This window comes from Lithobates pipiens, unplaced genomic scaffold, assembly GCF_037356315.1.
Source record: "Lithobates pipiens isolate NorthernLeopardFrog02 unplaced genomic scaffold, aLitPip1_a1.2 Scaffold_10, whole genome shotgun sequence".
Classification (NCBI taxonomy): domain Eukaryota; kingdom Metazoa; phylum Chordata; class Amphibia; order Anura; family Ranidae; genus Lithobates; species Lithobates pipiens.
In genome coordinates this window covers 77816928-77843340 of record NW_027507686.1, presented here as the reverse complement: position 1 = coordinate 77843340, position 26413 = coordinate 77816928, and the positions used below count along the sequence as shown (strand labels likewise).

Here is a 26413-nt window from a genome sequence, read left to right as displayed (position 1 = left end):
CTCACTGCCCTCTCCACAGCTCTCCCCTCTCACAGCCCCCATCCACAGCTCACACAGCACCCCCCTCTACAGCTCTCACAGCCCTCCCTCTACAGCTCTCACATCCCCCTCTACAGCTCTCACCTCTCACAGCCCCCCTCCACAGCTCTCACAACCCCCCTCTTCTACAGCTCTTACCTCACACAGACCTCCCTCTAAAGCTCTCAGTTCTCACAGACCCCCCTCCACAACTCTTACCTCTCACAGGCCCCTCTCCACAGCTTTCACCTCTCACCTTTTACAGCCCCCTCCACAGCTCTCGCAGCCCCCCTTCTCTAAAGCTCTCACCTCTCACAGCCCTCCCTCTACAGGTCACAGCTCCCCTCCACAGCTCTCACCTCTCACACTCCCCCCTATACATCCCCCACAGCCCCCCCCCTCCTCTACAGCTCTCACCTCTCACACCCTCCTCTCCACAGCTCTCATAGCCCCACTCCACAGCTCCCACCTCGTACACCCCCCTCTACAGCTCTCACAGCACCCCCCCTCCACAGCTCTCATCTCTCACAGTCCCCTCTCCCCAGCTCTTACCTCTCAGAGCCCCTTCTCCACAGCTCTCACCTTTTACAGCCCCCTCCACAGCTCTCACAGCCCCCCTTATCTACCGCTCTCACCTCTGATAGCCCTCACTCTACAGATCTCAGCTCTCACAGCTCCCCTCCACAGCTCTCACCTCTCACAGCCCCCCTCCTCTACAGCTCTCATCTCTCACAGCCCCCCTCCACAGCTTCCAACTCGCACAGCCCCCCTCCACGGCTCTCACAACACCCCCCTCCTCTACAGCTCTCTCACCTCTCACAGCCCTCCTTCTACAGCTCTCAGCTCTCACAGCCCCCCTCTACAGCTCTCCCCTCTCACAGCCCCCTCCGCAGCTTTCACAGCCCCCCTCCTCTACAGCTCTTACCTCTCACAGCCCTCCCTCTACTGCTCTAATTTCTCACAGCCCTCCTCCACAGCTCTTACCTCTCACAGCCCCCCTCCACAGCTCTCACAGCCCCCTCTTCTACAGCTCTCACCTCTCACAGCCCTCCCTCTACAGATCTCAGCTCTCACAACCCCCCTCCACAGCTCTCCCTTCTCACAGCCCCCCTCAACAGCTCTCAGTTTTCACAGCCCCCCTCCACAGCTCTCCCCTCTCACAGCCTCCCTCCACAGCTCTCACAGCCCCCTCCACAGCTCTCATCTCTCACAGCCCCCCTCCACAGTTCTCACAGCCCCCCTCCACAGCTCCCACAGCCCCCTCTAAAGCTCTCACTGACTAGAGGCTGCAGTAGTGTGTCTTGGCTGTCAGTGCAGCCCTGCACCCCTCGGTGATGGAGTGACTGTGGCTGTGGCTGGAGATGTAGTCCTCCGGCTCCCACTGTAGCTGTGCATGGAGGTGACTGGCAGAGGATCCCATAAACCGGGGGATCGGCACAGTGTCTAATATTATAGAGAAGGATTAAATGCCAGTGACTGTCTAGTGGCCCAGACAGGGTTCAGTGATCTCTTGCTGCTGCCCCTACCACTATGGGGAAGCCCTACCAGGTGCGCCAGCATTCGGCATCCTGGTCCAGAGCTTCCACTCTTCTCTCATGGTCCTGGAGCTGCTCTTGCAGAGTTTTGAAGAGGCGGTGGTAAATCAACCCATTTGAGTCGCTAATGAACCTCAGCTTAAAAACTGGCAAAGTTCTGCTTTAACTGTCCCCTAACACTTAATCTGACTATACCCTAAACTAAATTAACTTTACCCTAACATTAACTGAAATGGATATTTTGATGATAGGCAACTCCTATCCTCATATTGATTAGTGGTTCCAAATTAATAACTACTGCAGTAGGGAACAGACACAAAAGATACGCTCAGCATCTTTCCAAATAACCGTTCTCCTCTATTATGACGCATTTGAAGGCTTTTATACACATGATTACGTAGGTATCACATTAATATTACAATTGTACATTTATGGTAACAAGGGGCGTTACATAGGCAGGCTTATTCTAATCAGAACTCGAAAGAATGCAAAACATGTACTGAAAACATTATTAGTGCCGTGTGCACAGTGAGGGCATTGTGCAATACATATAAAATAGAATACAATTATATACAGAACCTACAAATTTCCATTACAGTCTCCTCTCTTTTGATCAATATTTTGATCACTAACCATACCTGCTATCACCTTTAACCTGGAACCTCCACACGCTTAGGTGGAGGTAGTCCTGGCCAAAGAGGCAAAAACTCCATTGTGGAGAAAATAATAGCTGAGCAGCTTTTTTCATTACAAAACGACTTTTCACTGTGAAAAACAAATGATTGATAAGACATATTTACAGAGTACTGGCTGTACACTCCTGTGGCCAGAATGGCCTTCTAGCTTAATTGTTGGTATGCTGACTTATCAGCACATGTAAACACAGACAATTCTACATAAAATGGAAGAGGTACAAAAGACAAATATGACTTCAACATGGCTAAACTACTTTTCAAATATATATATCCCTTACAATTAAAGTAATTGAATCAAAAATTGCCCTAGACTGTGATCGCAAGAGGGAAACAAATCAAACACAGAGATTTCTTTCATTTAGACATTTTTTCACTGTCTGGTGTAGATCCAGGTCACTTTTCCTTCAAGTTTTGCAAAACTGTACATGAAATAGATGCTGTATTGAGTCTCCAAACATCTCCTTATATATAAATGTCTCTTAACAATCCACAAGTCAACTGGCTTTAGTTTTAGATCCTTCCAAACTTTTAGGATCTGGAATTGGGGAGAAAACACATAAATGAGTTTGTCAAAAACCTTAAAAGCAACATTCTCTGTGAGATCCGAAAGGAGGACTTCAGCTGCTGAGACCAAATATAAGCAAATCCCATAGGGAGAGAGTCCAACATCCCCCTACGGGCTTGATAAAATATAATAAAACATTCAGGCAAAAGTTTTCTAGTTTCTTACTCTACTTTGTCCGCTACATTGTAGACAGTAGGGGGTGTAAAAAATAAAACCTCAAAACTTCTAATAAGGACTCTCCTATAAAAATGATTTCCTCTGTTACTCTCTGTAGATTCTGCACTCTGTACTTACAAACTACTTCTGATAACACTTTTTTACTGTGGCCTTTGCAGTAGCATTTGCCACTGGACATCCAGAAAACATGTCCATACAAACAAAATACATACTCGTAACATCCTGACTTGGGCATTTGGATATATCTTTTTGCTATCTCTGGAAGGGATGTTCAGCTTTTGGTAACACCTTTGGTAACAGGTAAAACAAGAAGTGGTATGTTATAAAAACAACTGTGTAGAACCCTGGCTCTATCCCACGCTCATTTACTAAGGCAGCCATAACTACTTGTGACTGATGACACGGTCCATGTGTCAAGCTGAAGGGAAAAGAGTGTCTGGCAGACATAAATGATCACCTTTTCCAAAGTCTTGTTTCGTAAGAAGTTGCCCTCTGTGGACCACTTGTGCTTCTCGTTCTGGGGTCCTTAAAGTTGAATTATTAATCCCAGCTATACTGGGCCAGAACTCGGGTGGAATCTGTGAGTTGCACAGACCCAGCAAGTGTCCGGGGCTGTAAATGTAGCATCCTTAGAGTCACCTGGTCTGCTTCCATATGTGAGTTTTACTGTTAGTATGGCTACCTCAGCAAGAACCTGGAAGGCTGAAAACAGCCGATCAAATTAACTTGGCATGCTTGATTGGTTTACCTGCCGAAGTAAAAACAAACTTCTGGCCCTTCAAATGGAACCAAAAGCTCTCTATATCTCGACTATCTATATAAATATATACTCTTTTTATAGCTCACGGGCTTTTCTAAAACATGGAGCTCTGCTTCTTGAGCTGGGGAAAAAGGATCCAATGACTCTGAATACAGGGAATCCTTCTGGGTGATAAACTTCATCCTCGGTATAAAACCAGGAATAACACTACAAAAAAGTAAATACTCGGGACTTCAGAGAGTGTGTCCTGCACTGGGCTCACAGCAGCTGATTCCCACGTCATCAATTTAACACATGTGCTTTTTTTTTTGTCTCCAGCCTCCTCCAATAGAGGCAATAAGGTGGCTGGATTCAAATGTACACATTTTTCATTGTTAGATTTGTACATAAACACACAAAACAAATTCACATTTTGAACCTTTCATTAGACAAACACTTAGTTATATATTTGCTGTGCAGAATGTCGGACCATTAAAAATTAAATATTCAACCAAAATAATATCTGTAACTTTGTCTAATAGCAACTTTGCATAAAGCTACAGCTCTGATATATCAGAGTGAACCCTTCATTACTGGGTCCAGCTTGCATAAACAATGGCTTGTTTTCTATCATGCTGTTTGTGTAAGAACTCCAGTTTCATGTTTCAAAAAGACAACTTTTTCCTGGCAATATTATAATAAATGATAACAATACTCTGCAGTCATACAGAGATGTCCATAAATCCTAAATATTCTTCTACTTATACCCACTGCACTTACAAGGAAAAGGGGCACATCATTTCACAATTCACACATTCTGCTTTGGATTTCAAAAATAAAAATACATAAAAACAAAAGGACCAACAATATGTATGATGGACCAGAAAGCACTTGGCCATCAAAAACTATAAACCAACTGGCTGCAGGCATCAGCTATCCTAACAGGGAGTGTGGACTTGATGTGATGGGTCTGCTATATTTAAATGTTATTATTACTCTCACATCATGGACCACACATTAAGTTATTATCAGACTTTAAGATTTCATTTTTGTAGAAAAACTTCCTATGTATCCCATTCATCTTGGCTTTGTTAAACATTATTGCAGCTGTATTCAAATTAACAACTTCATCTTAAACTTTTTTTCTTTCCACTCAATAAATGTAAAATTACAAAATTGTTATCTTAATCTAAACTAATTCCATTTTTACCAATTTTCCCATTAACCTGTATTTCATTTCCAACCAAAGTTTGTCTAAACCAGTTTCAATATATCTATATTTATTAATAAAATTGTTAAACTCATATTAGAAATTAATACTCATATGATAATTTCAATATCACACACTAATATATATGCACAGATAAATGTCCTTAAAGGGGGACATATTACTTAATTTTACTCAATTTCTCTCTCTTTTTTTTTTTAATGCACTGTTTCCACTATCATAGGACATTCAATTAGTGTAAGACATGGTTAAATGTAACCTTGATTTTACCATGTTTGGAAAACAGATTCAAAAATAATTGTGATCACATTGTTTATCATTAGATTCGTTAACCCAGCACATTTTGTTATACATGTTTTGTCTAAAAAACTGAAATTGCCATGGTGTCCTCCAGCTTATCACCAATCTCTCATGCCAGCTACATTCTTTCAGGAGAGCACAAAGGAGGGGGTCACATTTGCGTGCATGACACAAGCGAGCGAACTAAAGGTTCCAGCATTCACAAACATACTCAAATATATCTCTAAAATTGCTTACATTATTCCCATTTGTACACAACACATGCATATCATTCTCTCACTTTCTTTTAACGCTTTTTAATACTTCCTTGCTTAAATTTCTGCTTTCTTTATTTTGTTCTGATATCCTTTGCATCCAATGTATTGTAATTCCATACTTCACTTACTGTACCTTCTATGATCAGACGGGCAGCCATAGTGCTCATCCCATCTTCCCTCTCTGACAACATACAAAGCATTCTGTTTTAACTCTCATTACTGTTTCTTGACTTTACTAGTTGTAGTGCCTGACCCCAAATTCATCCCACAACTTAACATCAAAAAGTCCCTTTCTGTCTAGTGTTAATGTCACTCTTGATCCATCCTGCTCACATAAATAGCTGTTTCTCTAGCTGTATACTCTGCATGATTCTTTGTCCCTATGGACTTTGGTGGTAACCCAGTTACCCTTTGTGGATCCCTGTCCACTTTAACCATTAATCTAGGGGCTCAGTATAGGCGGAACCGCACCTTCGGTTCATATATAGCGCTCCTCTTGCGCTGGGCATTTTTGAGGGTCTCTTACCCTTCATTCCCTTACTTAATTTAATGCCCATAATGACTGGCCAGTCTTCTCTACGTGTGCCTATACCCTCTTGCCTCTAAACTACTTTATCTAGCAGATGTACTACATTATACTCTGTGAACAGCACTATTCTTCTCTTTCTCTATAACACTCTGATGGACAGTAGACAGTGACAACATAACATATAACCACTAATCAATACAGTTCGATTAAGGGGAGTAAAATAGGTTCCCTTTGTCCCGAAAATGCCTTACCGATCAAGGAAGTCTGATAACTCAAATGTAAGCAAAAGGCTTACCTCAGCCGGCTGATTATCAGAAATTCCCGGATCGTCTCAAGCTCCTAGTTTCGGATACTCAGGGTCACCTGATAACCCCTGCTGGGCTGGCTTCGCCACCTGAAATGGATATTTTGATGATAGGCAACTCCTATCCTCATATTGATTAGTGGTTCCAAATTAATAACTACTGCAGTAGGGAACAGACACAAAAGATACGCTCAGCATCTTTCCAAATAACCGTTCTCCTCTATTATGACGCATTTGAAGGCTTTTATACACATGATTACGTAGGTATCACATTAATATTACAATTGTACATTTATGGTAACAAGGGGCGTTACATAGGCAGGCTTATTCTAATCAGAACTCGAAAGAATGCAAAACATGTACTGAAAACATTATTAGTGCCGTGTGCACAGTGAGGGCATTGTGCAATACATATAAAATAGAATACAATTATATACAGAACCTACAAATTTTACTGTTTAACTGTTTAACTTATCTCTAAAAAAATTATTGCTAACACTCAACCTTAACATTAAAACTTAAGGTGTACATGGAAAAAATACTTGTTTTTAGTTTGCATAGAGTCCCATCAGTTGTCACCAGAGCAGGAGACCCCATTGTTCCTGTAACAACAAAATTCAAAAATTTTGAATACCCATCACTTTCTGTACTGGAAACAATAGTAACCAAGAGCAATAATGTGTGTGAATTTCCCCAGCAAGGACAAAGAAAGCAATAAAAACCTGACTAAAACCATAAATAACAGTTTCACTTTACAATTACTTTAACTTAATGCTTAACTCCCTTAAAACCCAACACTAACCTTATCCTTAATCTAATCTCCAACTTAACTCTAACCTCCAAACTGCTGTAATTTTATGAACTTGTAATTGTAAGATGGAAAATGCTTTCTCATACCATACATATGTTTTTATTTTTGACAGTTTTAATTAGGGATGCACTGATATCAGTATTGGTGCCGATACCAGGCATTTGAGCTAGTATCGGTATTTGTCCAAATGCTGCCGGTACGAAACCCATACTTTGTGGTGCGATTTGTGTCAATATGAAATTAATGGGCGCAAATTGCACTGCAAAGAATCATATTACAATTTAAACAGGAATGTGGTGCGATTGATGTCCGAACCTCATGCTATTCCCCCCACTGCTGTTGTGCATGTGTGTGTGTAGAAATGTATTAAAGTGTAATCTAGCGGGCAGTTTAGAACTCCCAGTACATACAGTAGCTCACAAAAGTGAGTACACCCCTCACATTTTTGTAAATATTTTATTATATCTTTTCATGTGACAACACTAAACAAATGACACTTTGCTACAATGTAAAGTAGTGACTGTGCAGCTTGAATATCAGCGTAAATTTGCTGTCCCCTCAAAATAACTCAACACACAGCCATTAATGTCTAAACTGCTGGCAACAAAAGTGAGTACACCCCTAAGTGAAAATGTCCAAATTGGGCCAAAAGTGTCAATATTTTGTGTGGCCGCCCTTATTTTAAAGCACTGCCTTAACCCTCTTGGGCATGGAGTTCACCAGAGCTTCACAGGTTGCCACTGGAGTCCTCTTCCACTCCTCCATGATGACATCACGGAGCAGGTGTATGTTAGAGAGCTTGTGCTCCTTCACCTTCCATTTGAGGGTAGCGATGACCCAGCCGGGTTGCTACGTGTTACAGCATCCACACATTTCACCCTGCTCTCAGACATCCATTAGACACACTTCTCATTCAATAAACTCTTGCTTGTTTTTGTTGTTTTATTAGGAGATTGAACTTGTTTGGGGAAAAGGGACATGGGATGCCCATAGGATGAATTGTACTTTATAGAATAAAAGTAATTGTGTCACACTTCTCAGCAGGACAAGATAGCTGACCCTAAACTTGACAGACTTTTAGCTCAGAACACTTATTCCAGCACACTTCCTCCAGCACACTACGACTCTGTCCAATTTTAGTAATCCTGTCACACCATCAGAACATGACTAGGCCTCACTCTGAATAAGTTCCAGTGCCTTTACTTGATGGTCCTTTGTAGGCCGGGGCCTGCAGTACCTCTTTGTGGTAACAACCAATTTAGAGAAGAATAAATGTAGAAGGACTACTGATCCCAGCAAGTCCGACTTGCAAATCCTGCCCGCCCTCCTAGCTGCAGCAACTTGACACAAACTCCCACAATCTCTCCCTCTGGCTCTACATCCAGCTCCCCTGGCATGTCTCTTCCAGAGCTTTCGACTCACCAACACCTGCCCTGGATCCTTCCTGAATGACCTTACTCTGGACGTGCGTACCAACTGTCTCCTCCAGCTCCTGTTCCAGGACACCTCTCCATGACCGTGTAAGGAGAGACTCTCTCTTAGCTCCCAAGCTTCCCCCCTGAGGTACATCCCCCAGAAAGGGGGTCCCCTCAGACACAACAGTCTAATACTCTATAATCCAGTTCATCCAGTTGACAACTCCTCCCCCAGCAGGCTGACCATGGGTATATGTATGATGCCTGCCCCCTGCCAATCCTAGTTGGGGATTGGTCAGAGCTCCTCACATGCATTCCATGTTACTCCAGCTCTCTGCCCTGCCCCTTTTCCAGAACATTCTCCCTGGAAACAGAGGAGACACCCAAGAGCTGAAGTACATGTCAGTCACTTACTGCTATACTAAACCACTCCCCTGCCCCCAGATCAAAAAACAGGCCTAGCTCACAGCATAGGCCTGCTTAAATTTACCTGCGCTGACAGCTTACACAAAAACCTACACTAGTACCTACCTACCTAACTACACTTGGAGACATGCTTGACCAGTTCATCACCTTTACGCTCAGCTTCTTTAGCAAGGCAGTGGTCGTCTTGGAGGTGTGTTTGGGGTTGTTATCATGTTGGAATACTGCCCTGCGGCTCAGTCTCCAAAGGGTGCGGATCATGCTCTGCTTTAGTATGTCACAGTACATGTTGACATTCATGGTTCCCTCAATGAACTGTAGCTCCCCAGTCCCAGCAGCACTCATGCAGCCCCAGACCATGACACTTTCACCACCATGCTTGACTGTAGGCAAGACACACTTGTCTTTGTACTCCTTACCTGGTTGCCTCCACACACACTTGGCACCATCTGAACCAAATAAGTTTATCTTGGTCTCATGAGACCACAGGACATGGTTCCAGTAATCCATGTCCTTAGTCTGCTTGTCTTCAGCAAACTGTTTGCGGGCTTTCTTGTGTATCAAGAGGCTTCCTTGTGGGATGACAACCATTCAGACCAATTTGATGCAGTGTGCATCGTGTTGTCTGAGTACTGACAGGCTGACTCCCCACCCCATCAATCTCTGCAGCAATGCTGGCAGTACGTCTATTTCCCAAAGATAACCTCTGGATATGACGCTGAGCACATGCACTCAACTTCTTTGGCCGACCATAGCAAAGCCTGTTATGAGTGAAACCTATCCTGTTAAACCACTGTATGGCCTTGGCCATCGTGCTGCAGCTCAGTTTTAGGGTCTTGGCAATATTCTTATAGCCTAGGCCAACTTTATGTAAAGCAACAATTCTTTTTTTCAGATCCTCAGAGAGTTGTTTGCCATGAGGAGCCATGTTGAACTTCCAGTGACCAGTATGAGAGAGAGCGATAACACCAAATTTAACACACCTTCTTCCCATTCACACCTGAGACCTTGTACATTTTCACTTAGTGGTGTACTTACTTTTGTTGCCAGCGGTTTAGACATTAATGGCTGTGTGTTGCGTTATTTTGAGGGTACAGAAAATTGACACTGTTATACAAGCTGTCCACTCACTACTTTACATTGTAGCGAAGTGTAATTTCCTCAGTGTTGTCACATAAAAAGATATAATAAAATATTTACAAAAATGTGAGGGGGTGTACTCACTTTTGTGAGATACTACCATATTTATCGGTGTATAACACGCACCCCAAGTTTAGGAGGGCAATTTAAGGAAAAAAAGTTTTAGGAGGGAAGTTTAAGGGAAAAAAAACTTACATTTAAATGCCCATCAATGCAGCCTTATCAGTGTGCATCTGCAGCCTTGTCCATCATTGCAGAATGATCAGTGTCATTTGCAGCTTGCCCAGCATGGTTTTCAGCCATGCCCAGTGTCATTTTCAGCTTGCCAGTGTCATTTTCAGCTTGCACAGCGCCATTTGCAGCCTTGCCCATGTTTAAATTTCCCTCCGCCGAGACAGACCAAGCGAGCACCGCCGAAAAATACCAAGCGCCGCCGAAAAAGGGCGAGCCGACTGCTCGGCTTCGCTCACAGTCCCGCCTCCCTGCTGTTTCTGGAGCGAGCGCTGCCGAAAAAGACCGAGCCGACTATACTGTGTACTCGACTCAGCTCCGCTCGCAGTCCCGCCCAGACTGGAGAGACAGTCCACCCCCAAGCTGACATCACTTCTGCCCTATACCCATTATATTCCTGGAACTTATCCAGCCCTGTGAGAACCTCCAGTGGCCCTGATTTTCTACCAGATATGTACTGTGAGTTTTAACATTGAATTGACTAGATGGCCCTTTAATCCTTTTAAAGGATCCAGGCAGGAATGGATAAGGTAAGTGGATTTTCAAATCATTTATTGTATGCGGGTTCCCAACTTGCTTAGTAAATCTGCCCAAATTTTTAATGAGTAGATGGTTGAACATAAACACAAGTAAGCTGGGTTGTGTGAAAGGTGATGCCATCAACCCAGAATGTGTATTGAGGTGAATTGTGAAACCTAACTAGGCTTGTGTTATGATAGGTCGGGAGATGTGAGCAATGCTAGTGCTGTGTATTAGCTGTATTGTATAATGACTAATGATTGCCGAGTCTTCTATTATTATACACCCCAGTGTTGTATCAGGCTGTTAAAAAAACATTTAGTCTGCATAATAAGCAATGTGTATTCAGTACAGAAAGAGAGGTTGGGAACGGTCAGGAATGGGCAAAAAAGTGGAATCTCCTCTATATTACATTGCCCAGCTCAGGGGCTGCAGTGCCAGTGATTTATAGTTTGCAGCACAAAGTATTGGTACTTTGTATCGGCAAGTACCCAACCGAAAGTATGGGTACTCGTACTCACCGATAAAAAAACAGTATCAGTGCAACCCTAGTTATAATAGCTAAGGGACTTAATTTAGGTTTAGTTTTTTCTTTATAGACCGAATTTCCAATACTGTATATTAGGCAGCACTGTTGACCTACCTTTGTTACAGAGTTTCAATATCGACTATCAATATTCTCCAAAAACCTGAAAGAGGCAAAACTTTTACAGAAGGAGGAACTGGGGACAGCAGAGTATGGTGTCACAAAATTTAGTGACCTCACAGGTGATTTTGTTTTTATAGCCATTGCTGTTTAACATTTTTTTTCTGCTAAATCATCATCTCTTCATTGAACCTCTTTTTTTTTTATTTGTTATGTACTTACAGATGAAGAATTTGCAAGATACCATTTAAATCTAGTTGATGCACTGCCTCCAGACAATTTGAGAGAGTACAAAATAGAGGCCCCACCAAAACAAAAATCATGTGACTGGCGCAAAGCAGGTGTCATTTCAGAAGTCAAATACCAGGTTAGAAATACCCAAACCATATCAAAAGGCATGCTTTGTCAGAATACTTAGTAAATAGTGATGGGTGTGTTCGGATCAAGTCCACCAAGAAACCGTCACTACACACCGCCAATCAAAGGCAGTGAGGCATTTCCTGACTGGCAGCTGCACACACACACACACACACACACACACACACACACACACACACACAGCTTATGATTGGAGGTGTGCAGTGCCAGCTTCCTGGTGGGCTCGATCCGAACATGCCCAAGCCCATCACTATTAGTGAGCAATTGTTTCAACAATGTCATTCACTGACTGTATAAACATGAACAATGATCTGTGTGGTGGTAATGTACCACGGTTATCTGTGTAGCAGCGGCTCCTGAAGAGCACACGCTATGCGTTTTTCAAAGTTAAACTTTGCCTAAACTGCAGTTTGTTTTGGGTTTATTTGTCTAAATTGGACCTCTGCATCAGTCTGACTGGACTGTGAGGTGTTCAGCCTGGCCACAGGAGGCACTGTCTCTTGTGGCAGGCGTGGAACTATGGTCTGGTTAGGTGCTTAAGTTACTCTCTTTCGGAGCCAGGTCAGTGGGAGTGGCCCTCTCGCTGTGCCCTCTGGGAGAGGGTATTTAAGATGCAGACGTGACATGGTTCGGGGTTCCGGTCCATTATGATGTGCTGACTTCATGGTCCTGGTCCTCCTGACCAGCCCCCAGGAAGGCTATGGCCTGGGGTGCGGATCCACCGGACTTTAATATCTCGGGGCTGGCTAGCCCGAGGCAAGGAAACTAAAGGAGGATTCTGAAGTGGTTGGGTGCCGTCTCTTCGGGAGAGGCCCAGTGTACTTCGAGCATTCCAGGGGAGGACTCTTTAGAAGAACACCATGCACGGGTTTGTTTTCTTGACAAGAGCCTGGAAGGGCTGAAGTAACCGAGAGAATCCGGTCTTGTGGATATCGCCAAGCAGGCTGAAAGATCCAGGTATCCTACAAGTGTTTCAAGTTTAGTTTCCCTACATGTTCTACAACAATGTCTGTGGCAGAGACATTATTTTGTACGTTCTACAACAACATCTGTAGCAGAGACTTGTTCCTGAGTAAGCACCTTGTTGGCTGCTAGGCCTTGTGAGAGAGGGACTGTCCAACCTGAGTGATCATCCAGCTGCGAATGGCTATTCTCTGGATGCAGTCAAATTAAGCAAGTTCTTCAACGTTTTTTTTACTTTGACACCAAGAGTACATGAACTTCCTTCCCAACACTCTGATCCCAAGTTGAAAGACTGTTCAATTGACTGAGTTTTGCAAATAAAATCCATTCAAGTGGATCTGTTGTCATTCTCGAGTTACTGGGCTATTTACCACGGGACATCCCCTAGACGTGCCACAAGGAGAACAGAAGGTAACGGTAAGCCCAAAAATAACCAGCAGCTCCTTCAGGGGTTAGTGCTACATCTGTACCATTTTTTAGAATGTAAAATGAAAAATATGAAAATTACCAACATATGTTTACATTTTATTAGATTGCCAACTAAGCTTTCTGGAGGCAATGATAATCCACCGTGATGCATATGAAGGCTCAGCAATACAATATTGAGATAGATTATCGGGGTTGAAGTCAGTAAATGATTAATCCAATATAATATATTTTTCTGATGTTCACAAGATACCCCCTAACATGAAGTCTAAGCCCCCGTACACACAGTCGGACATTCCGACCACAAAATCCGTCGGATAATTTCCAACGGATTTTATCCGAAACTGGTGTTGCATACACACGGTTGGACAAAGTTGTCGGAAAATCCGATAGTTCGGAACGTGATGACGGTCGTTCGTTACGACGGTACTACGTTCAGGCTAGTAGGCAATAGCTTTGGTCTCGTCATTTGATCTGAGCATGCGTGGCACTTTGTCCGTTTGGAACTCTCTACAAACGATCGGATAAAGTTCAATCGAATTGTTGTCGGAAAATTTGAGATCCTGCCGATAGAGCCAACACACGATGGATTTTCAGACAACATGATCCGATCAGACCTTTTCCATCGGAAAATCCGACCGTGTGTACGGGGCATATGTCATCTGATCCTCGTGTAACTTTTATACTTTTAATATCTTTTGAATCTTTACTTATGTTTGAAACTGTTACAAAATGAATTGTATGTTAAATCAAAGGCTATCCTGTCTATTTCTTTCCTCTCAATACATTTTCTTTTTAGGGTTATTGTTCTTTTCATACCAAGTAGGCCAATCTTGTTCCCAGAACAAAACTTTTTCTGTTCTACTATATACCTGCACCTAATATATGTTTGAACCTCTGTTGGGTATAGATCCCACATCCCAGGGTTTAAATCTTGTTATAACCCTAAGCGCACCCTAATTTACTATTGTTGGGAGTGGACTCTACTTTACTATTATATCACATTATAAGCTTTTTTTAAGCACTACTCCCCATTCATGCTAAATTGTATTTGTTTGGTCTCTATGATTTTGGAAAAACCATAATCAACTAATTTGTTATTAAATCTATTAACCCCTATCCATACCATGTGACACACAAAGGTTGCTGCTAGGACACAAATAGCCAGCTTTCCTTTGAACAGCAAAAGTACAGGAATAAGATTTAATACTTTCACATAAACTATTGTGTGTTATTCTGGTTTCATTATTCTCCTATCGAATTGCTAACTTCCCATGATTCCATTGTTGCATGTGTAATGCATACACTATATTACCAGAAGTATTGGGACACCTGCCTTTACATGCACATGAACTTTAATGGCATCCAAGTCTTAGTCCATAGGGTTCCATATTGAGTTGGCCCACCCTTTGCAGCTATAACAGCTTCAACTCTTTTGGGAAGGCTGCCCACAAGGTTTAAGAGTGTCTTTGGGGAATATTTGACCATTCTTCCAGAAGCGTATTTGTGAGGTCAGGCACTGATGTGGACAAGAAGGTCTGGCTCACAGTCTCCCCAAACTTGCTCATCCATGCTTTTATGGACCTTGTTTGTGCACTGGTGTGCAGTCATGTTGGAACAGGAAGGGGCTATTCCCAAACTGTTCCCACAAAGTTGGGAGCATGAAATTGTCCAAAATGTCTTGGTATGCTGATGCCTTAAGAATTCTCTTCACTTGAACTAGGAGACAAAGCCCAACCCCTGAAAAACAAACCCCCACCATAATCCCTACTTCACCAAATGATTTGGACCAGTGCACAAACAAGGTCCATAAAAACATGGATGAGGGAGTTTGGGGTGGAGGAACTTGACTGGCCTGCACAGAGTGTTGACCTTAACCCAATAGAACACCTTTGGGATGAATTTGTATGGAGACTGCGAGCCAGGCCTTCTCATGCAACATCAGTGCCTGACCTCACGAATGCACTTCTGGAAGAATGGTCAAACATTCCCATCAGGGCCGGATTAACATAGGGGCTATTGGAGCTGCAGCTCCAGGACCCTTTCTCAAGATAGGCCCATTTGCCCCAAAAAAAAAAAAAATCAAAAAAAAAAGATCGACTTCGAGAATTGTAGGTCGGTGATCAGGAGTCACAGAGACCCCACCTTTTGGGGGGTAGGTAGCTAAAGATCCACTCCAGCACTGGTTCAAATATGGGGCTGCCATCATCTATGGTTCTGGAGATACGGGGCTCCTTGCACAGCCTGTCAGAAGCTACATACAGAGCGGTCAGTATAAATACAAGCTGGAACACTCTGCAGCAGACTGAGAGGATGAACTCACAGTGCTTATAATAATTATTTGTATATTACTTATGATAATTAACCCCTTGCTACCCAGGCCCATTCTGAGACTTCTCTCCTACATGTAAAAATCATCATTTTTTTATGCTAGAAAATTACTCAGAACCCTCAAACATTATATATTGTTTTAGCAGACACCCTATGGAATAAAATGGTGGTCTTTGCAACTTCTTATGTTACACGATATTTGCGCAGCAATTTTTCAAACTTTTTTTTGGAAAGAAACTTTCATTTATAAAAAAGCACGATTTTGCTTTACATTTTTTTACAGATTACTTTTAGAGTTACAGAGGAGGTCTAGTGCTAGAATTATTGTTCTCGCTCTAACAATCGTGGCATATGGAACCTGTGTGTATCTGACTCTGATACTAACCAGAGCCTACCCAGGGACTGACTAGTATCTCTCCCCAGCCTGTCCCCACACACCCTCTCACCCGCTGACCTGTGAATGGGGCGATCACTCCCGCAGTATTATCGTGTTCTGCCAGTGAATACAATGATTAGTGTTGCCAACTATAGCTGGCAGCACTGATTGTTTTGGGGAAAACCTGACAGGCTGGTTGTACTCAAGTCGGTTAATAGGTTGGCTTGTGTAAAACCAGCTAGCCCATACATAGATTGACTATGGGTGGTCTCTGCTTAATTGGTGTAATTTCAATCCATGTCTGGCCTGCTTAACCACTACGCAGTCCCTAAACATCCTTCCACAAACCTTTACATTTTTCCTTCCCAGATTACTTCATCCTCCTCTCCTATACATAGTGCCCACTGTCATACTCTCTACACTTCTCTCCTATACATAGTGCCCACTGTTATACTCGCCACACTTCTCTCCTATACATAGTGCCCACTGTCATACTCTCTACACTTCTCTCCTGTACATAGTGCCCACTGTCCTACTCTCCACACTTCTCTCCTATACATAGTGCCCACTGTTATACTCGCCACACTTCTCTCCTATACATAGTGCCCACTGTCATACTCTCCACACTTCTCTCCTGTACATATTGCCCACTGTCATACTCGTCACACTTCTCTCCTATAAATAGTGCCCACTGTCATACTCTCTACACTTCTCTCCTATACATAGTGCCCACTGTCATACTCTCCACACTTCTCTCCTGTACATAGTGCCCACTGTCATACTCTCTACACTTCTCTCCTGTACATAGTACCCACTGTCATACTCTCCACACTTCTCTCCTATACATAGTGCCCACTGTCATACTCTCCACACTTCTCTACTATACATAGTGCCCACTGTCATACTCTCCACACTTCTCTCCTATACATAGTGCCCACTGTCATACTCTCTACACTTCTCTCCTATACATAGTGCCCGCTGTCATACTCTCCACACTTCTCTCCTGTACATACTGCTCACTGTCATACCCTCCACACTTCTCTCCTATACATAACGCCCGCTGTCATATCCTACACACTCCTCCTCTCTTGTAAATAGTGCCCACTGTCATACACTTCTCTCCTGTACATATTGCCCACTGTCATACCCTCCATACTCCTCTCCTATACATAGTGCCCACTGTCATACCACCAACACTCCTCTCCTATACATAGTGCCCACTGTCATACCCTCCACACTCCTCTCCTGTACATACTACTCACTGTCATACCCTCCATACTCCTCTCCTATACATAGTGCCCACTGTCATACCGCAAACACTCCTCTCCTATACATAGTGCCCACCGTCATACCCTCCACACTCCTCTCCTGTACATACTACTCACTGTCATACCCTCCATACTCCTCTCCTATACATAGTGCCCACTGTCATACTCTCTACACTTCTCTCCTATACATAGTGCCCACTGTTATACTCGCCACACTTCTCTCCTATACATAGTGCCCACTGTCATACTCTCCACACTCCTCTCCTGTACATAGTGCCCACTGTCATACTCTCTACACTTCTCTCCTGTACATAGTGCCCACTGTCATACTCTCCACACTTCTCTCCTATACATAGTGCCCACTGTTATACTCGCCACACTTCTCTCCTATACATAGTGCCCACTGTCATACTCTCCACACTTCTCTCCTGTACATAGTGCCCACTGTCATACTCTCCACACTTCTCTCCTATACATAGTGCCCACTGTCATACTCTCTACACTTCTCTCCTATACATAGTGCCCGCTGTCATACTCTCCACACTTCTCTCCTGTACATACTGCTCACTGTCATACCCTCCACACTTCTCTCCTATACATAGTGCCCACTGTCATACTCTCCACACTCCTCTCCTGTACATAGTGCCCACTGTCATACTCTCTACACTTCTCTCCTGTACATAGTGCCCACTGTCATACTCTCTACACTTCTCTCCTGTACATAGTACCCACTGTCATACTCTCCACACTTCTCTCCTATACATATTGCCCACTGTCATACTCTCCACACTTCTCTCCTATACATAGTACCCACTGTCATACTCTCCACACTTCTCTCCTGTACATAGTGCCCACTGTCATACTCTCCACACTTCTCTCCTATACATAGTGCCCACTGTCATACTCTCCACACTTCTCTCCTATACATAGTGCCCACTGTCATACTCTCCACACTTCTCTCCTATACATAGTGCCCACTGTCATACTCTCTACACTTCTCTCCTATACATAGTGCCCGCTGTCATACTCTCCACACTTCTCTCCTGTATATACTGCTCACTGTCATACCCTCCACACTTCTCTCCTATACATAACGCCCGCTGTCATATCCTACACACTCCTCCTCTCTTGTAAATAGTGCCCACTGTCATACACTTCTCTCCTGTACATATTGCCCACTGTCATACCCTCCATACTCCTCTCCTATACATAGTGCCCACTGTCATACCACCAACACTCCTCTCCTATACATAGTGCCCACCGTCATACCCTCCACACTCCTCTCCTGTACATACTACTCACTGTCATACCCTCCATACTCCTCTCCTATACATAGTGCCCACTGTCATACCGCCAACACTCCTCTCCTATACATAGTGCCCACCGTCATACCCTCCACACTCCTCTCCTGTACATACTACTCACTGTCATACCCTCCATACTCCTCTCCTATACATAGTGCCCACTGTCATACCTCCAACACTTCTCTCCTATGTATAGCACCCACTGTCATACCCTCCGCACTCCTCTCCTGTACATACTACCCACTGTAATACCCTCCGCACTTCTCTCCTGTACATACTACCCACTGTCATACCCTCCATACTTCTCTCCTATACATAGTGCCCACTGTCATATCTCCAACACTTCTCTCCTATACATAACGCCCACTGTCATACTCTCCACACTCCTCTCCTGTACATACTACTCACTGTCATACCCTCCATACTCCTCTCCTATACATAGTGCCCACTGTCATACCCTCCATACTCCTCTCCTATACATAGTGCCCACTGTCATACCTCCAACACTTCTCTCCTATACATAGCGCCCACTGTCATACCCTGCACACTCCTCTCCTGTACATACTACTCACTGTCATACCCTCCATACTCCTCTCCTATACATAGTGCCCACATCATACCCTCCCTCCACACTCTTCTCCTGTAATTACTGCTTACTGTCCTACTCTCCACACTTCTCTCCTGTACATAGTGCCCACTGTCATGCCCTCCACACTCCTGTATATATTGTTCACTGTCATACACTCCACACTCTTCTCTTATACATAGTGCCCAATGTCATACCCTCTACACTTCTCTGCTGTGCAGACTGCCCACTGCCATACCCTTCACACTCCTCTCCTGTACATATTGCCTTCTGCCATACCCTCTGCACTCCTCTCGTGTACATACTGCCCACTGTTAGACCCTCCACATTCCTCTCCCTCACCTGCACATACTTCCCACTTTTATACCATCCATACTCCTCTCCTATGCCTCTTACCCACAAAAACTGTTCTTTAAAATTATACTGAATATCCTCAATGTTACCAGCTCTAGAATGGGCACTTTTGTCAGTCCACCTAAAGGAAATCTCACAGTCCTCATATTTGTTCTGCCCCATTATTAGTACTTATTTAATTTTGTAATTACTATTGTGATGTATAGAGGAACATGGGGGATGTCATCTACTCTAAATATAGCACTTGTAAAAAAAAAGCGTACCTGAAAATATTTTTGAAATGTTGACAACTCTGCACTTAGGCACTGCCCAAGGGCCACAGGGTCAGTAGGGGCCCCATGAGAGGCTCGTGATATTAAAGCGGTAGTAAACTTTTCTAACATTACTACTTTTTAGAGGCCCTGGGGTAGGTTATGCCATAATGTACAAGTATGCACAGCATACACTTAAATTGTCAGACTGAGCCCTCCAGTGCTGTGCTGTGATCAATCCGGCGGGGCCCGGGCACTTCCATCTTTACCCGGTCTTCCTTCTGGTTTCTGTGCCTTCGGTCACTTGCCTTGGCCCCCCCCCTTTCTCTCACATCCTCCCTCCCTCACCCCTCACACCTCTTTCACCCCCTTTCTCTCTCTCTCTCTCTCTCTCTCTCATCCTCCCTCTCTCTCTTTAATTTAATTTGTTATAACAAAAAATAGTTTGCATTTTTATTTATTTATTGTTTATAAAAGGCCCCACCAAAATCCTCAGCACCAGGCCCGTGATGTTCTTAATCTGGCCCTGATTCCCATAGACACATTCCTAAACCTTGTGGACAACCTTCCCAGAAGAGTTGAAGCTGTTATAGCTGCAGAGGGTGGGCCAACTCAATATTGAACCCTACGTATAGTCTAAGACTGGGATGCCATTAAAGTTCATGTGCAGGTAAAGACAGGCGTTCCAATATTTTTGGTAATATAGTGTATACTGTTCACTGTTCACTATTTGCTAATTTGTCAGTTTTAAACAACATCTTACTACTTCCTGAATATGGATTGGTTTGTTATTTCACATAATTTCCCAATTAAGTTTAAGTTTCTTTTTTAATATATACCTGCAGGGCAATTGTGGTTCATGTTGGGCATTGCTTCTACTGGAAACATTGAGGCACTGTGGGGAATTCGTGGAAATCCAATGAATTTGTCAGTTCAACGTAAGTCTTATAGTGAAGAACTTTCACTTAAATATTTACTATCTTTAATCTGTCTGTACCTGGTGCATGCAAGAAATAGACATTGTTGTGCAGGGTGATTCACTCCCTCAGGAGTGGGTGGGCCTGCTGGGTCCCTACCACAGTTCTGCTGTCTGTACAAGCTATGTGCAGCACAGTGATGATGTCACTGCTACTTAGTATCTAGGTTTGCTAAGGCATTTGGGCACACATAATGGAGTTTGTATGCTACAGTGATTACGGAATATATTTCAATGAATTTTCTTATGTCCATGGTTAGATTTTAAATATTCAAAATGAATGTATATTTGCCTTAATGCAAAAAAAAATATTTAGTCACCGAAGTGTAGTATATTTCATTGGGGAAATGCTTTATCATCCTAGAATCGGACTATAATGTAGTTTAACAATTTATTGCTAAATGTAGAAAAAATGTAGGGTTGTTTCTTTTGATGTAATTTATAACACAAGTAATATGCGTGATTAAGTACCATTCATTAGCCATAATATTTTAATCACCAGTGTTTCTGAATAAGGTCCACAAGGGGTGGGGTTTGGTTTATACAGGGTAAAAATGAAAAGCCACTTCTACCAAAGCTGTCTTTTCTTTTGACTAGTTTCTAGTGCGTTACATCAATGGTTGTCATGGGCTGTGGTTGAGAGACAGACAGAAACATTGGGGTTATTTACGAAAGGCAATTCACTTTGCACTACACGTGCACTTGGAAGTAAAGTCACTGTAAATCCGAGGGGGACATGCAAGGAAAATAAAAAGCAGCATTTTAACTTGCACACAATTGGATGATAAAATCAGCAGAGCTTCCCCTCATTTCAGATCTACCCCTCAGATTTATAGCGACTGCACTTCTAAGTGCACTTGTAGTACAAAGTGGATTTGCCTTTCGTAAATAACCCCCATTGTGTCAATCTGTGAAAGCGTGGTACCTTCCCTCCTTGTGGGAGAAATTTCAGCTCGGAAGTTTCCCAGTGCGATATCAAGCAAACAAAATATCTAACTGAGGCCCAATCTAAATAAAAAGATGAGATTTACATAGAATTCATTAATAATATGTCATTGTGTGTATTTATGAAAATCTAAATATTATGTAATGGAGGATGTTTTTTATTTCTTTGTAGTGGTCTTATCCATGCTCTTGCCCTCTGGCATAACTTCCTTGGACACATTTTTTTCACATGTTTTAATTCCGTTAATTTTCTACTTCCAGAAATTATAGATTGCGGTCCATGTAATACTGGATGTACTGGAGGGTTTGCCTGGGATGCATTTACAGTTGTATTACGTGAAGGTGAGACTTAAATATATTTTCTACTTTTATAAAAAAAAATCTTACTAGTCATTAGGGATGAGGTTTGGGTTTGTGGTTACCGTATATAGGATTCTCGCTGAACTCTGCATGCTTAGAATTTGCTAACCGGGCAAACTAAATAGCTAAAATTTACCTTTTCACCCATGCGAACCTTGGCTGTTGCTGCAACCGAAAGTCATTCATTTGGAGGCAGTAGTACTACCACTACTAAATGACAACTTTCTGCTGTGCTGTGTGTGTCCTATAAACTAAGGATACTATGTAGGCTGACCGGTGTTCTGCCTAATAGAGTCCGCCCATGAAATGGTGTCCGCTCCGTACTGCGCATGCGCAGTACGGAGCAGACGAAGCTTCGGAAAAACTCCGAAGCTGAACGGCGCCTGCGCCGTGAGTGGAGGTGGTAGCCCCACCATCCAAGCGGACATAGGGTTGTGAATTTTAGAGGGCCCCTCGCGGGAGAGCTTCACTCGGCATGCTTCGGGCTCAGCCTCGCTCCGCTCGGCTCTTTTTTATTCTAACTCTATGTCTACTTGGATAGTGGGGATAGAACCTGGACTCACGGCGCAGGCGCCGTTTATCCTCGGCAATTTTCGGAATCTGTGTTCCTGTGTACTGCGCATGCGCAGTACGCAGGGGACACTATCTGATGGAGGACACTATTTTACAAGACACCGGCCTGCCTGCATCCTAGCAACTGATGTCATGGGTTGCCAGCACACGGGTCATTGGTTGTTATGATGTAGTATGTTCTCTGTAATGTAAACGTCATTTCTGCGATCCTCTCTGCATTTTTGCGTTCAATTTTTTCAAATTTTTGAAAATTATCTTTTGTCATTGAGTTTAAGACTCTGAGGTAGTTATTTAATTTTAATACGATTTTAAATTTGGCCTCTTATGGATTGTACGCATATATGAATGCGTTTGAGATGTGTATATATATATATGCGTTTTTAAATGCGTTTTTACATATATTTTTTAATTCCTTTTTTCTGCGGTTTTATTATTAAGCTGGACTCATGGCGCCGCTTTGATTTAAAATGAGGAATATTTTCCATTTTTAATGTAGTTTTTAACCTAGTTTTTTCTTTCCCCTCAATACATCGTTTACAACCATAATAATGGCCGCCTCCGTGCTAGCCCTGAATAAGATACTAACCACCAGAATAATGGCTGCCTATCTATTTTGGAAAGACTCCAAGGAAATGGCCGCCATTAGAGCTCTGCATTTTAAACTGGCCCCGTTTAAGACATGACAATATATATATAAACAGTGTAGCATAGGAATGTTAGCTTCTGGTGGAATCTAGTGTTATTGTTTTGGGCAGGGGGTTTCTTTTTGCTCATCTTTTCCCCGCTGTTTGTTTTTCCCTGCCCGCTCTGTGTATTACATGTCTCGAGCGTGGTGGGAGGCGAACTGTATTCGGGACACACCCGCTTGTCCTGATTGGTCTATTCTCGCTTGTGACATTTCTTGTATGCAGCGAAGTATGCAAATAGAGGGCGGAACATACCCGCCCAGTACTCTCAAAAGCCACTTCCGGTCACCTTAGAAACATCCCAGTCGAAGTCATTGGATGACGTAACGCGTAGGAAACCGGAAGTGGCGTTTACATCCGAGCAAGGCGCTCGCCGGTCTATTGTTATAGCTGTGTACTTTTCCGTTTTTCTTGTGAGTAGACAAGTTTTATCTTAAATAAAAGTGTTGGTTTTGAAATACTACACCATGGTGGATCTTTCTGACTTATCCCTTTGAGCTTGCCTGTCATTTTAACCCACGAGGAAATTGGAGGAGTTTGTGGTATCTCCAGAAGTCCGCTCCGCAGCCATCCCCTTGACCATTCTCTGTAATATAATTGCTTTGTTTCTCGCTGCATACCTTGCAGCTGCGAGGTAATTATATAGCATAATCATCACTGGCACGGAATATCACCAGAAGAGAGTTGGTTTGGCACATTGCACTTGAATTTTTTGGATTGTGATTATTGCATCCAAATTGCACGATTGGACTATGTATGGGACACTTTAGTGTGATTCACTGCATCGTAACTCACTTATTTGCTGCTATTGATTCCTGTTGGAATTAGTCTATTTTTTGTGTGTTGTAATCAATTTTATACACATTGTAATCTTACACCGTTTGTTTTCTATTTGGTTATATGCGTTCTATTGCATTTAGCAAATGTACCCTGAATTTTTGACACTTGAATGATGCAGAGACACTTTTATATAGTCAATTTATGTATAAATGCACGTATGCACTTTTCATACAACTCATAAGCACTTGGCACTGTTTTATTTTATAATCACAGTTGCACATATATTCGTTTTTTGCTAGTACTAATTATTTATTTTTATATTTTCATATTATTTGTTTTTTTAAGGTAGCGCAGCACAACCCCCCCCTGTTTTAAGTGTATATAGCATTGAGAGCCAACTCATACAGTGATTGCTGCTCCTGTTGAAATATAATTTTACCTTCTGACCTTATTGGCCATAGAGCGCGGAAGCCTCTTGATATACATACCCAGTATTTAAAACCTTTTTACTTCTGCTGCAAATATGGAGGTTTTTCCTTTTTAGAAAAAAGAAAAATTAATTTGGAAGAAGTGTTTAATGCCACTAATATAGAGACTAAAAATAAGAATAATAATGTAGAACACCTGGCAAAAAAACTCAGGTATAACATGGAAAAAAGGGTGAGCTTATGGTGGGACACCACCACCTTTGAACAATACCTGAAAGATGGTCTAGTTCCTAGACGACTGAGGTGGGATGTCCCACCAAATGATGGCCTGATGGATCAAGATTCAATAGATGAGTGGTTCAGATTTTTTAATGAGAAAGGTTTAGAGTTACTGCAATTTTTATTAAAAAGAAAACAGAGAAAAATAAAAATAGTTGAACAAAATATAGAGCAAATTAAAAGTGATTTGGAGATACATAAAGAGTCTGCGGAATTTCTCACGTTGACCACACAGTTAAATAAAGACCTAGTAAATAAAGACAAGGAAGTCCAAACTAGAAAGAGTAAAATATATACCAGAGACATGGGAGATTTTAAAAATGATCAGGTTTTCAGATGGCAGAGTCAATTGGGACGTATAGACCCGATTTCCACCTACTCTACACCTGAGAGACCTGCGAGACTGGAGACAGCTGCACTTCCAGTCAACCCTGTCGCTGTGTCATATAAGTTACCTTCAACCAACGAACAAAGGAGGAATAAGATGAGCGAGTCCCCAAGGACAAGTAAACCTAATGATGGGCAGAATTTCCCGAAACAATCAACACCTCAATATTCAGAGAGGAGACCCTCACAAAACCCGCATACACCAAAAAAGGGATGGAAGAAACCCCATTGGAAAAAAAACAATAATAAGAAGGGTAATCATGGTGATAATTGGCACCATCCCCCCTATGAACAACCTCGAGGCCCATATCACCCTCCATATGTAAGGAACCCTGCTCCCTATTATGAGTATAATCGCAGAGAAAGACGATTGGGGACCATCACAATCTTATCAACGACCATATGATCAATATTCAGTCCCTACGTATATCGAGATGACGAAAGGGAAGATCATTACTACCAGACCTACTATCCCGACCCATATGAAAATAAAGCTTTTTTAGGGAGAGGTCTGGATCATCATCCTCCGAGGGCGAGAGATGCACATGGAGAAAGAGAGCTAAGTCCAAAAAGAAGAGAGGCAGAAGAGTGGGAGCGAGAGAACAAGCGAAAAAGAGAATAAAAGGGGAAGGGGTGTTCAATTTAAGTGGCACCCCTTTAACAACAGAGGAGATAGCTGTATTAGACAGGGGTCTGAAATTTGCCCCTAAAAAGAACTTGGACAAATTTCAGACCTATGTAAATATCCAGAAGTACATAAGGGGCCTTAATATGAAGAAATATTTTATTAATAACCCCAGAAATACTTATGCCCCCGTGTCGAATGACATTATGCATAGCACCTTAAAAAACAAGTCATAAATAAATTCGTAGATGTTTTTAAAAAAATTGTTGTAGAAGACCTTAAAAGCTTGGATACCAGGAAGCAGGCAGAACCAAACTATATGAAATGTGGAATGAAGCGTCTAAGTGAGCGTAAAGATATAGTGATTCACCCAGCTGATAAAGGAGGAGGAATTATAATATTGTCCAAGACCCAGTATAATGAGAATATGCTAAAATTGCTAAATGACACTAAAACCTATAAACCATTACCAAAAAATCCGGTTTTTAGAGGAAGAAAGGAGCTCAAGTTGATAGTACATTTGGGTTTAAAAAAATCAGTCCTGAATAAAAAGGAAGCTCAATTTCTTATACCAGAATCAGTAAGGACACCAATTATTTACTATC

At 42.6% G+C, this 26413-nt stretch overlaps 1 pseudogene across 1 annotated transcript in view; it reads left to right on the top strand.

The window, feature by feature from the left end:
* LOC143933056 (cathepsin W-like) overlaps positions 1 to 26413 on the top strand; it is an 81157-nt pseudogene that overhangs the window by 13415 nt on the left and 41329 nt on the right. Inside the window, exons 3-6 of the transcript XR_013262988.1 lie at positions 11541 to 11654; positions 11757 to 11899; positions 20615 to 20707; positions 21952 to 22032. The product of XR_013262988.1 is annotated as a cathepsin W-like (transcript). The remainder of the gene's footprint in view (positions 1 to 11540; positions 11655 to 11756; positions 11900 to 20614; positions 20708 to 21951; positions 22033 to 26413) is intronic.